The sequence below is a fragment of the Lissotriton helveticus genome, chromosome 2_1 (assembly GCF_964261635.1).
Source record: "Lissotriton helveticus chromosome 2_1, aLisHel1.1, whole genome shotgun sequence".
NCBI lineage: Eukaryota > Metazoa > Chordata > Amphibia > Caudata > Salamandridae > Lissotriton > Lissotriton helveticus.
This window is the reverse complement of record NC_136059.1, coordinates 125,002,085-125,015,057: the sequence shown is the minus strand read 5'-3', so window position 1 is coordinate 125,015,057 and position 12,973 is coordinate 125,002,085.

Genomic DNA, 12,973 nt, shown 5'->3' with positions numbered 1-12,973 from the left:
TCCCTTGCCCATGGCGGTCCTATGCAAAGTTGTGGGCGTCATCGTAGTCAGATTGCTGGCATTGGTTCTGTCTGGGTCGATCAAATGTATTTGGTCTGCCTGATCTGTCGTTAGTCACGTCATTTGGGGGCCCTCGCTGTTGTCCCTTATTTCTCGGTCCACTTGCTATGTCCTTGGGGTCTTTGCTTCTGATTATTTCCAGAAGAACTGGGCATTGGGATTTCCAATGGCCAGTTCCTTTACAGAAAGCACACTGGTCCTCTCTAATGTCTGTACGTCCAATGTGGGGAGTCAAAGTGCGGTCCTTGGGAAGTGCAGTCTTAGGGACGTTCGTCTGATAGTTTCCCCGGTATTGGTCTCGTCCTATAGTCACCCCTTGCAGTTGGGCAATCATCACCCTCTCTTTCAAGTCCTTCTTCTTTTTCTCTGTTGCTCTATCGTTTTCATTTTTCTGATGTTCATAATATTGGGCCATCTGGAGGATAGCCGTAGGTTTGGAGGCTGCCCAACTACTCTCGCTAGCCTGCAGTTTCTGGGAGACCTCCGGTGACAGACCCTTAACATAATTCTGGACAAACAGATGGTGTCCGGTTGCAGTGGTCATGTCCTGGCTGCTGTAATCGGAGAACACCGTTTCAAACCGGGAGAAGTAGTCCGATACATCCTCCTGGGGTTTCTGGCGACAGGCCGTTACTATCGACCAGTCCACTTTCTTTTCTGGAATCAGGGTTTTTAATTTCTGTACGATTTTATCTGGAAGGTCTAGAATGGGTTTCAAAGGCTTTTGTCCAGGTCCTCGTTGTTTATCAATGCCATCGAGTTGTGACCAGGTATGTCCAAACAGTTCAAGGTGGTCGACTTTCCGGATTTGCTTCCACACATCAGCTGGTAGACATAACCCGAAAAACAAGTCGATGTCAGCCAGGGTCATAATCGTTGAACCTAGGGCTGTACCCAATTCAGTATAGAAGGCAGTGGGGTTTTTTCGTAGGTCAGGCAGAGATTTCCGGAATGTCAGAATCTCTTGCCGGTCCCATGGCTGGTAGACCCAGTTGTACACTACCCTCCCTTTTGCATCTTTGTGGTTTGCATCATCGTTAGTCCCTTCACCTTGTGGAGGAACCCAGTAAGGGGCAGCCTCTCGTATCGGCATCATGGTGTTAGATTGCTCAGTTTGTGGTTCGGTCGCTACGGATGTCGTGGGTTTAGCTCCCGATTCTCGTTCCGTGAGGTGGCGGAAAACCTCAAGCGTACGCGTAAGGAGGTCCGTCACATCACACTCGCCCTCATCCCCGATATCGACCTTCCGGTACAGAGTCGTTAGGCTCTCGGGACCTTTGTCTCGATATCGGTCCTCGTATGCGTTCAAGACATGGTAACACAGTCGTACGGTAAAGTGTCGTCTGTGACTCCCTGTATACGAGTTAAACATATCCGTGATGTACTCTTCATCTTCCTTCCTTTCTACCAGTGTCCTCGCTATCTTGTCGATCCCTACTCGCTCATCTTTGCTTAGTCTGCTTGTTCTTGCAGAACCAACCCTTCGGGTCTCAGGATCGCCTAACGTTGTCGTTTGCGTAGTATTTAATACAAGGAGTTCGGCCGGCACAGAGGCCATGGGGGCCGAAGCTGTGGCGCTACCCTCGTTTGTACCTGGGGGTGGTGGGTGCTGTGCTAAGGGTTGGGAAGGGGCATATGGAGGGGGCATGTAGATGATCGGAGGACCTAACAGCAGATCATCGTTGGCTCGTTGTTTCGAGGGTAAATCAGGGTAGAGCGTGGAGGACGTTCTAACCGGACACTGGCTTGATGTTTCCATTTCTAGTTTCTGTTTGGCTTTCTCTCTTTCCTTTATCTCTCCTTCTAGTTTCTGAGCAGCTAGGTGGGCTGCTTTTCGCAGCTCTTTTCCCAACCTATTCTCAGTTTTCTTTTTACGTTGTTCAGTTTCTTTGCGCCACATGCCGAAACTATCAAGCATAGTGGGCGTTGTCTTGTTTTTACCAAGGGCTGTTTCTAGCGCGTTTATTTTGTCATCATCAAAGGATCCTATCAGTGGCCACTGACTTTCTCGATCCTTTTACGTGTATTTATGCCACAGCTTGTTATAGGCTATAGCGATCAATCCATGCTTCATGAACATGTCCTTATTAGGGGTGCCTTCCAGTGGAGCCGGATGGTTCATCTCTAATAAGCGGTCCGGGCTAAACAGGCTACCAATCAGTGGGGAGAAGACAGGCATGACGGATCACAACGGGGACAAAAGTCGGCACTGCCTATCTTATCACTGCGTGCAAAGACTAGACAGAATATTTCTATTCTACGTTGTTTGCAGGCAGTGAATACCTCATGAACCAATATCGAATAGTCAACGTTCGGTCAATCAAACAATTCAGTGGGGAGAATAAGAAGGCCCGCAAAGGTCTGCGTTACCTACCCTTTCACTATCTGTAAAGGGGGGAGGTGCCTTCCTGTTTGCAGACAGAGAATCTCCAGAAAACAATCCGTGAACAGTAGTCCAGGTTCAAATAATTAATCAGTGGGGGAGAAAGATAGGCACGACAGCTGCGTTACCTATCCTTCACTGCTTGCAAAGAGAGAGCCTGTTGTTTCTCCGTTTGCAGACAGCGAATCTCCAAACAAATCGACAAAGAGTAATACTAGTATTTTCCAAACAATCAAACAATCATTTCGCAATTCGTCGTGTTTACACGACCTTACCCGGACCGCATGGACAGTTTCTTGTCTTCCGAATCCAGCGCCCGATCGTCCTCTTTTCTTCGTAATCCTCGCGGCACTCCTGATGGTTCCCAGTCAGGACCGTAGATCACTCGAGAGAGGTCTGTTCGGAACCAGTGAAGTTCGGATAATCGGCTGTCAGACGAGGGTCTATCGGACAGGTGCACTTCCCGATCGTTGCAGTTGTTCACTCTGTCGTCAGGACCTCTCCCACTGGATCCACGAGTCACTGATGGGCCCCACGTATGGGACGCCAATTGTAAAAGGGGTCAGGAACAACCAATAAACAAAGATCCTTAAGTATTGCCCGGCGGTATCGCCTCTTTAACCCACAAAATATTAATCAATGAAGAGGCAGGCGCTGGAGACTGGAAGGCAGGAAACAAGGGTTTATTCTCTCCGGAGGAGAACACATCAGTTCGGACAGCAAGTATCGTCACGAGGTGCTCTAACCGCATCTCTGAGGCCTGGCCTCTTATACACAGGTTTATGATCTTTATTGCAGGTAACACATTCTTGCAATGCTTTGAAGTATGAAAGGACATCCTCGGAATCTCCCCTTCAGGCCCGTTCCCACACACACTTACAGTTGAAGTCCCCACCCCGGTCACAACAGGTGATGATTATCGCGCAGCTGGACATTCCGCCGATTCACGGGATGTGTGGGGTTGATCGGATCTCATAGGGAGGGGGCTTTGATCAATTCGAGGGTCCTTTAATGGGGGAAGCTTCCTACTGTACGGGGGGGGGCAATAAACAGTATCCGCAGGGCCAGGTGGCGGCCTGGGAACGAGGAAGACAAACGGGCACACAGGAAAAGGGGGTTTGTATCGAAGGGCCTGGGGCCATGAAAGGAATGAAGGGAGGTGTTGCGCTGGGAACAGGATGGGATTCCGGGGCAGAGCTGCGCTGAAGAGGGGTTTACGACCCAAGGCATGTGAGAGCGGGGGGGGGTCGTCAGCGTGCGGGGTTGATAGAGAGAGAGAGAGAGACGCGCTGGCTATCAGTGAGGGGCAGGGAGGCCATGGTGCTCAAAATGGCTGCCGCTTACGTGCACGGATGGGTTCAAGAAGAGCAAGATGGCGCCGATAATGTTGCTGTTTGCAGCCTAACTTTTAACAACCCAGGCCAAAAAAACAGCAGGTACCTGCGTAGGCTTACTCCGTTCAGCCAGGAAAATTCTCCCTCTGCTCCCTGCACCCTCTCAAAAACTTTTAATACAAGGGCTGATATCATCTAGGCTAGATTATGGCAATGCCCTCTTTCTGGCAGCCTCTGAAACAACTTTGAACATCCTGCAGAGAACTCAAAATGCCGCTGCTAGGTTCCTGACAGGCACTCCCCGTAGAACATCAGCCAAACCTGCATTGAAGGCACTTCACTGGCTGCCAATCCGTGAAAGGGTCAAATTTAAGGCCCTATGCATTACGCACAAAGCTCTACAAGACCAGGGCCCCCCGCTGCATAAATTCAGGCTCTTCCCATACAAACCCAATAGATCTCTGCGCTCCTCCCATGGCAACTTGGCCACAGTACATAAAATTAAGAAAGCCCGTACTGGAGGACGCCGTTTCTCAGTTGCAGCTGCAATATTGTGGAACGCTTTACCAACCCATCTACGCGCGGAAACGAATCACAACAAATTTCGCAAGCTACTCAAAACCCATCTTTTCCCACAATAATCTGCGCTTTCCCTTCCCCTCTCTGTTTCCCCCCCTCAGTTGCTAGTACAATCCCAGCGCTGGGACGCCCCCGGGCAGCCATGCGCTCTAGAAATCCCGCTTTCATTTCATTTCATTTCATTCATTCATTCATTTCATTTCTCCTGGAAGTCCTTGAACCCTACATTGATCTGCCCAATTTTTCTATCCTTGGGGACTTCAACTTTCATTTGGAAAGTTCTAACTCGCCCGATACTATATCGCTTGTGGATTCCCCAGCCTCTTGCGGGCTTTTACAAAAAGTGAGATACCCCAACCACGCAGCAGGCCATACATTGGACGGGGTCTTCACAAATGACCCTAGATTGGAAGTAGGTATTCCCATCTCCCTCTCATGGTCTGATCATAAGGCCGTCCCTTTTGAGTTCGACCCCGGGCAACGAGATCTGTCTCCAAAGGAACATAACCCCTGGATTCACAAAAGGAACTATAGACACCTTAACAACGTAACCCTTAGCCCCTTCATCGCCAATTTCTTCTCCTCTTCAAAGCTGATACGGATACTGCAGCGCAGGAGCTTATTAACACCATTTCAAAAGCAGTTGAAACTCTTGCCCCTGTCAAACTCCATTACTGCGCCAGGAAACGCCCGTCAGCCCCCTGGTTTTCTGACTCCCTTAGATTAGGTAGGCAGGAATGTAGGAGACAAGAAAGACTCTGGAGAGCTCATCTTGACCCTGACGAAAGGATCAAACACAAAAGTCTTATAATAGGCTATAGGGCCGCTATTCTAGTGGATAAACAAACCTATTTCACTGACTTGACCTCTTCCCTCAGCTCACCAAGAGATATTTTTAAAATTGTGGACTCTCTTTCTCTCACCCCTTCTCCTGACCCCACTGTCCCTTCCCAAGTACTCTGTGACCGGATATCCACGTTTTTTCACACCAAGATCGTGGATATTCACTCTGCTTTAGAAGCCCTCAATTCTTTTCCTGACTCTGTCCTGCCGTCGGATCGACTGCCCCACCCTGTTCCGACGTTGGTACCCCAGGACGCTTGTCCAATTTCCCCCCCCCCTATCCTATGAAGGCTTGATGGTGTTGATTACTGTATACGTTCAAAAGCTTTACTCTACAATCATCAATTCTAATGTTTTCACTCAAGGTAAAAAAAGTTTTTAAAAATTGAGGCATGGAAAGTTTCAGCAATTTTACCATGCGATCAATGACTTGCTCCTGTATTGTCAAGAGAAGAAGAGTTTGTGAAGTGTAGATAAGCATGAATTTATGAAGAAAGAAATGGGGATACCATGTGCAAGACGGAGGGAATTGTGAGTGGTAGAATGTGACAAAATATACCTGGAAATAGCAGACTGAGTGCATCAGTAGATTTGAGTCCTGCTGGTGCTTAGAAGACATAAGGAGCTCAATAATACATTGAAACAGGGGTGCTTTAAACGTTTGGCAACCAGAGTTATGTAACACTTGTTATTCTCAATGGCTTAATGTAAGTTCTTATGCATAGTATATCATTGAAGCACATGGCTTGGGAACGTATCAATTTTCATAAATACAAGTGAGCCTGAAGTGAGTGAGGAAAGACGTGGAAGGGGGCCCACAACAACAATGGTATATAGTGATAAACCACTTACTATTTTCTCTGTTATTGGTGAGGTAACCTACAAGAAAGTTCCAGAATCAACTATCCTTTGGTACATTATTGTGAACAATATTAGTGCTGACATGCATCTAGAAACTCTCCCAAAGAGCGTTCTCTGATGTAACTGTCGCTATTTGAATTTCTACCCCTAGTGGGGCTCTTCCATTGTTAGCCTGCTTAAAAAGACCAATAAAGCCAGAAAAAAACAAAGAGCTTTCCCACACCTCTGCCTTCTGACGTGTTAGGTAACAGAATTGAAAAGATACTGATGACAATCATAATACCCACTTTGCATGTAAAATACATTGCCTTTGATACTAATGTCTTTGAACAAACAAGAATAAGTCACTTCAAGCTCTGATAAGTGGCCTTTCCTCTGCCTTCTTTGAACATGGTGCCCCTGCTGACATTCATGAGGCTTATCCAAGCCAAAATCATGACTCTTTCAGCCATCTTTGTAGCCATACATTTGTCACAACCAGCTATTACCATAGTAATGACCACTTCCTAGCAGTCAGCAAGGTACCTGCTGTTTATAATACACAGGTTTATAGAATCATTGGTACTGTAAACTCAGAGCTGCCTCCACTGAAATCTACCAGGCCAAGGTCCTCAAATAATGTGAGTATTCCCTCATTCCCATTATAAAAACCTCATACCCAACATTGCTGGTACTGTTGGTGACTATCTTTTTTGTTTTTGTCACTTTCTCAAAAACACTGAGCCTGGTGAGAACAACATGCATGGTTTGAAAGGTGCATTCCTGAACAGGAGAATTTCATTGTCTTTTTAGAGTATCAGTTTGAATCTTCGCACGCCACATTTCATATGTTGGCGTCTCTGATTGAAGCCACATAGAGGCAACACATAGTCCAGCAACAGCATTAGCCATAAATAAAATATAACGAAAAGGATAACAAATCTAAGTGAGTTTAGTATCCTCACCCACTCCTACTAGCATTATCTCTCTAGAAATACACACATTGACCCTTGTAATTTGTGATAAGAATTCTGAGATGCCCTCTATAAACTGTTTTAAGACTATGCAATCAAGAAATATATGTACAATATCAGCTTTCTCCGCCTGACACCTAAAACATTTCCCTTCGTGAAGCCCGCCCCACTTCATCATTTTCACAGGGGTATGGTATAAATTAAACAAAGTTTTATAATGTTGAGTACGTACATTTTCATTCAACATGACTTTAGTAGCCATATCTATTGACTGTTAGACATAGGAGCCAGTATTACCAAATATTTCGCTCCACTTTGCTTCATGCATCTCAATATCATCCCGTTGAGTCTCCAACAATACATCATACAGTGCCCCAATCTTAGCTCTTTTTATCAAAGCCTTTATTAAATCATGAGTTATTATAGGCGTGTATCTACAATGTTTAACAATAAAAGTAGGCAGCATATCTTCCTTTATGATAGAAAAAACTATCCAATATCTCTCCAATGGAAGTGTATCCGGCCCTGCGGCTTTCCCTGGCGATAATCCATCTAATGCTGTCTGAAGTTCTAACATAGTGATGGGGGCTTCTAGCTCTTCCCGTTCTGCTGAACCGAGCCAGGTTAAATCAAAATTCAGTAAAAACCCGACTATTCTGTCCTGCTCCACTGAGTCTTGAGTATATAACTCTTTATAATAAGAATGAACTACCTCCAGTATTCCTTCCATGGTCTCAGCTGTACCCCCTTTGCCACCTTCCGGAATTTCAATTCACTGAGCAGCTTGTCTACCCCGCATTCTTTGAGCTAAACATCTGCCAGTTACTTCCCCGTATACATATCTTTCTTCCTGATATGTTTTAAACTGAGCAGCAATTTCCTGACTCCATACCCCATTAATCCTAGCCTTACAGTATGGAGTCTTAGTTTGAGCTTCTTTGCTATCAGCATTAGCTCTGACCGCTTGTATAAGATCCCGCTCAGCCTTCTTTAACTCCTCAAGCAAACCCAACATTTGTTCCTGCTGTTGTCTCTGCTTAGCCCACATATAACTAACTGTTTCACCCCTTAGCCCAGCTTTTAGTGAGTCCCAGAAAATTGTACAAAAAATGTTCTCAACTTTTTTAAATATTTCCCATTACAATTTTTCATGTACCATTTTACATTCTAAATATTTTTGTACAAAATGTATAAAAATGTAATACTCAAAAAAATATGTTAAATGTAATCAAAATAATAAATACAAAAATACTATTTTATAAGAAATTATAAAATATTTAAAATAATGTAAATTGAATGTTTTATTTAAAAAAAATAGGAGGCTTGGAACTGAATGGATGCACTTTACACAAGCCTCTCGTGCATTTAATCTGTATATCTTTCCACTCATTTTTGCACTTCAGAAAATGGAGGTCACCGTGTATAACTATGCCGATGACCTCCAACTTATTTTTCATCTTTCACACTCCCCAGTTAGTATCCTCAACTTTCAATCTGTTATGCTGTTCATCAGTGATTGGATGAACTGCAATCATCTTAAATTAAATCCGGACAAGACTGAACTTGTCGTCACTGGTAGCACTCCCAGTCCCTGGTCCCCCAACTTTTGGCCTTCCTCCCTGGGCACTCCCCCCACGCCCTCTTCTTCAGTCAAAACACTTGGGATCTCAATCAATAAACACCTCACTTCCCATACTCAGATCAGCTCAGTTGTCTCATCCTGTTTCTTTGCCCTCCGCACTATTAGGAAAATCTCCCGGTTCTTTTCTCTCCCCGCCCTAAAACTGATCTTGATGGCAATGGTCCTTTCCCGGCTGGACTACGGGAATATAGTGTATAATGGCGCCCCCGCATATGCCTTTCGCCACCTTCAGCTAGTCCAAAATTAGGCTGCCCGCCTGATTTATGGGCTGCCAAGATTTCATCATACCACCCCCCTACTTGAATCTCTACATTGGTTGCCAATTAAAGAACGGGCCCTCTTTAAGCTGGGCTGCACTACCTTTCAGGCCATGGCGGGGACTTCCCCCAATGTTTATTGTCCGAACAGAGAACTCCGTTCCTCTACCAAATTCTTTCTTTCTGTTCCCCGGTTCAAAAAAAGCAAATCAGGGGTTTGAAATTTGCTGTCCTAGCCCCTACTTTCTGGAACTCCCTCCCCCTCTCCATTAGATCGATTCCCTCTTATCTCGACTTCCGTAGGGCTCTTAAGACTTTTCTTTTTTCACACCCCTTCCCACCTCAATAATTCCTCCGTTCTAGCCCTGGGTTAAGTATCCTCTAGTGCCATGAAACTGCCTTGTATACGTGCGCTTTATAAATTCCAGTAAATTCAAAATGGTCATTTCAATTCTTCTAACTGGATGACACCTGGAACTGACCTGAGTGGTAAGTAAGTCTGTGCAAAGGCATAATCATAGGACTGATGATTCTCTAGTGTCACAAATTTTTATGCCAGCCCATGCATGACAACGTAAAGTCCTTTTTACTCTTCCAAGTAGCCCTATCCAATTTTAATGAATATTTAATCAAATTTACCAAATCTAAGAAAGTCCGGGGGTGCTCCTAATCCAACATGTACAAATTTCTCTATGGGCAAGCAAAATTAGATAGAGAGACAACTTATTTATATCTCGGGGAAACAGATCATAATTCGAAAAAATTCCAAAAAATAATAAAAGCATGCTCACCTGTATATCAAAACCGAACATGGCTTTCATACCTTCAATAAACGACCCCCAGAACAAGTGTAACTTTGGACATCTTAAAAACATGTGTATAGCATCAGCTTTTTCCTGCTGACACTTTGGACAGCAAGGAATAAACAACGGGCCCGATGCACAGAACTAACTTAAGACAAAATCCTAAACTTACTACCATTTTCGTATTCACAGAAGACACTTACTGATTTTGGTATTCACAGAAGACACTTACTCATTTCGGTATTCACAGAAGTTAGGAGTCCTAACTTTAGGACTCCTAAATGCCTTCTGTGAATACCGAAAGTCTTAAAATTAGGATTTTTCTCAGTTTAGTAGTAGTAAAGTTAGGACTCCAAACTTTAGGACTCCTAAATGCCTTCTGTGAATACCGAAAGTCTTAAAATTAGGATTTTTCTCAATTTAGTAGTAGTAAAGTTAGGACTCCTAACTTTCGGACTCCTAAATGCCTTCTGTGAATTCCGAAAGTCTTAAAATTAGGATTTTTCTCAGTTTAGTAGTAGTAAAGTTGAGAAACATCCAAATATTAAGACTTTTGCTATTCACAGAAGGCATTTAGGAGTCCGAAAGTTAGGAGTCCTAACTTTACTACTACTAAATTGACCACTTTGTGCTTGAATCCCTCCTGAGGCGGAAGCCGGGAGGTCTGTTGTGCCTGCTCGTTTTAAATTTCATTCATTTTCCTCACTCGCTTGATTGCAAAGCTGGCTTGTTGTGCTCACTTGTTTTAAAAAAATTCACATGCATTTGCTTGACTGCTAAGCTTTTAAATGTGTCCTACCTTTCCCCTGCGCCTCGCTGCCCGACCCACACTTCAGCCGACTAATTGGCTGTTCGGTCTCGGCAGGGCGCTCTGATTCTTAGTGGCCATATTGGGATAGAATTGGCGCCGCGACACGCTCTAGTTCTCTTTAAAAGGGAAAGACCATGACTCCGCGCAGCGGACGCGAGCAGCGGACGTGCCGGTCGCGTGCCGGAGTCGTGCCAGAGTCCTGCCCGTCTGTGCCCTTCATGGCCAAGGAGGTGCCAGGGGCCTGTCCTACTGCTGATTTCTGTCTCTCCCCTACTATACGATACAAAAGGGAATGATGGACGCAGGGTTTGAACAAATCAAACACTCACCCCCAGTCAACTAATCTGGGTTTAATCCATCACCATTCTTTAGCCCACTCAGCCACCCCATTTCAGACATGGCTATATGCAAATCAGTCTGACCCTCTGCCTTATGGGAACAGTCCAGCCCGAACTGCCAAGCCATGTCTTCTATGGACCGGAAACAAGCATCCTGGGACCGGTTTCGGATTCATAATCCTCATCAGCCAGGCTATCTTGAATCCCGTGGCCAAGTGAGCAAGGGACTCACGTCTGAGCATACCCTGCCACACTTAGGGCGAACAAAGCGATACAAAAGGGGATGATGGACGGAGCGTTTGAGCAAATCAAACACTCACCCCCAGTCAACTGATCTGGGTTTAATCCATCACCATTCTTTAGCCCACTCAGCCACCCCATTTCAGACATGGCTATATGCAAATCAGTCTGACCCTGTGCCTTATGGGAACAGTCCAGCCCGAACTGCCAAGCCATGTCTTCCATGGACCGGAAACAAGCATCCTGGGACTGGTTTCGGATTCATAATCCTCATCAGCCAGGCTATCTTGAATCCAATGGCCAAGTGAGCAAGGGCCTCACGTCTGAGCATACCCTGCCACACTTAGGGCGAACAAAGCGATACAAAAGGGGATGATGGACGGAGCGTTTGAGCAAATCAAACACTCACCCCCAGTCAACTGATCTGGGTTTAATCCATCACCATTCTTTAGCCCACTCAGCCACCCCATTTCAGACATGGCTATGCAAATTAGTCTGACCCTGTGCCTTATGGGAACAGTCCAGCCCGAACTGCCAAGCCATGTCTTCCATGGGCCGGAAACAAGCATCCTGGGACCGGTTTCGGATTCATAATCCTCATCAGCCAGGCTATCTTGAATCCAGTGGCCAAGTGAGCAAGGGACTCACGTCTGAGCATACCCTGCTACTATATACACAGCATATTCATTCAACACCTTGAGAGCTCTCCCCCCTCCGAGGTTATGCTGTCACTTTAAACATCGGCCGGAGGATCTGCATAAGGGATGTAACTGTCAGTGTTTTAGTAAGATGCAACACACTTCCTCTCTCACACCCCCGGTCGCTACGCCTCCTGTTGAGACGCACACCCCTTCTCTCCACTCTGGAGACACGGCTTTTCTCATAAATGCCCGCTCCTTGGTGAAAAATAATATCGCTTTTAGTGACTTCGTCTCTGACAGAATGCCCTCGTGGGTCTTTGTTACAGAGACCTGGGGCTCTGATTCAGCCGGTCCTGACCTAATTGATGCCATTCCCGATGGCTACGCCCTCGTGAGACTGGATAGAGTCGGCAGGAAAGGTCGGGGCATCGGCATACTGCATAAAACCTCGTCTAGTTGCCGCATTGAATGCCTCCCCTCCCCTCAAAACTCTTTCCAGGCCCTTCATTTTACCCTTAGCCCCTCTCCCACTGTGTCCTTGACTGGTGTTTTAATTTACAGTCCCCCTGGTCCCAGATCGGCTTTTTCTGCCAATCTCCTGGAAGTCAGAAACAGAAGGAACAGCGGCGGACTCTAGATGCCGCAATAGGCTTGGATAGCGTACTCAAAATGAAGTCTTAGGAATCAGAGTCAAATGAGTGGCGTGCACAATCTTCTCCTGCGCCAGCCGCTGACAGGCGCAACCCGTGCTAGCCGGGAACAAATATAAGTAAAACAATGGAGCGGTGCACTTTCCAAGTAATGTGGTATGCAATAAGAAAGCCCAATTTGTATCTTCTTTAAACGAGACTTTATTTAAATTTCCTTGAACATAGTGAACATCAGCCAACGCGTTTCGTTCGATTTTTCGAACTTCGTCAGGGCTTTTAAAATGCATTTTTCGATACGCCCGAACAGTACCGGCAGACCTACGACCCAAAGCCCTTAATATGGAGGCTGCATCGATACTCTGACACTGTGATCATTCATTTCCATAAGACGATCCTGGATCTACTATCCAGGAATAAGTATAAGCCCGCTATACATAATTTAAAAGCCCTGACGAAGTTCGAAAAATCTAACGAAACGCGTTGGCTGATGTTCACTATGTTCAAGGAAATTTAAATAAAGTCTCGTTTAAAGAAGATACAAATTGGGCTTTCTTATTGGATACCACATTACTTGGAAA